This window comes from Amphimedon queenslandica, unplaced genomic scaffold (assembly GCF_000090795.2).
Source record: "Amphimedon queenslandica unplaced genomic scaffold, v1.1 AMPQUscaffold_2428_Cont25570, whole genome shotgun sequence".
Taxonomy (NCBI): domain Eukaryota; kingdom Metazoa; phylum Porifera; class Demospongiae; order Haplosclerida; family Niphatidae; genus Amphimedon; species Amphimedon queenslandica.
Genome location: NW_003557237.1, coordinates 1 through 1,294, shown reverse-complemented (window position 1 = coordinate 1,294; position 1,294 = coordinate 1). Strand labels below are relative to the sequence as shown.

General features: G+C 32.1%; 1 long non-coding RNA gene across 1 annotated transcript; it reads right to left on the bottom strand.

Moving 5' to 3' along the window:
- LOC109593221 (uncharacterized) lies at positions 1-1,294 on the bottom strand. Its single transcript, XR_002190813.1, has 3 exons — positions 1,268-1,294; positions 517-721; positions 1-28 (listed from the first exon to the last, which is right to left on the bottom strand). It is a non-coding gene; the product is annotated as an uncharacterized LOC109593221 (long non-coding RNA).

Sequence of the window (1,294 nt, the reverse complement as noted above, 5' to 3'; positions counted from 1 at the left end):
CTGTACCCTCACCCGGAGGAGGACCATTCTACAAAATAAATAATATAATATTAAAATATAAAAATAATAGGTATAATAATTTTTTTGCAAGCGTAAAGTATATGCAATTACAATGTACAAAATTACTGAATATTTCACCTACATGTACATGTACATGCATGTACATGTACATGTACGTGTACATACAGTATACGTACATACCAGCACACATGCACACATAAATGTACATGTAGAATGTACACAAATTTACAAAATAATACTACATCGCTTCAAATTTCTGAGGTTAAATATTTTAAAGATTTTTGTGAAATTTTAAAAAATTACATGTAGTCATCATGCATGAGTTGGTTGCATATTTAATTCACAAAAATTCTAATATTCAATTTTTTGTAAAAATCACAAAAACTTAACACAACAAGAATACGGAACTATGTACATGTACATGGGTTTATGCATACACATATACAAGATTATTTGAATGTCATACTACATGTACCATACATTGTATTAGAGTACCTGATCCCCCCACTTCCAATCCGGTCCACGTTGAACTCTTGTCCCTGGAGTGAGTCGTGGGATGACCTCTACCCCAGTCACAGGAGGATTGGGTGAGTTCTGTGAGTTAGCAAACTCCACTACTGGTACTGCTGTTGTACCGCTACCAGTGGGATTTGATTTAGTCTCTTCAACCTTCTCTTCAAGCTCTGAAACACCAGTTAATCTACAATGTGAATATAGATTAATGTATATGTATAAATAATATACTGTATAGGGAAAATTTTGGAGGGATTTAAATTTGGCAAATTGCTAAATTTTGGTGATTGGTAAACTTTAATTTGGCTAATTGGAGGCCATGTGCCATTGAGCATGGGCATAGTGACTCATAATAGCAGATTCTTGTTTTGGTGAGTTGCTATCAAAATGCCAAATTTGCCAAATTTGCCAAATTTAACTCCCTGCAAAATTTCCCACTATACAGTAACTATAATTTATGAAAATATTTATTAATGAAAATAACAATTGTACATGTACAATTAAAACTGTTATAAAATGCTAGTATCTATTACATGTATATGTTAGAATAAAAACTGATTAGCTAGTACATTGTACCTCTTTTAAGAAACGATAAGATATAAAGTACAATTATACTGTACATGTAAATGCATGTTGCGGCCTAATGTCTATGTGTATGCACAAGTACATGTACATGTATATGCATGTTTGTACATGTAGCTTATAAATGAAAACATCTAAAAGCTTTACTTACTTAAAAATAGACTGCACTAATCCCAGC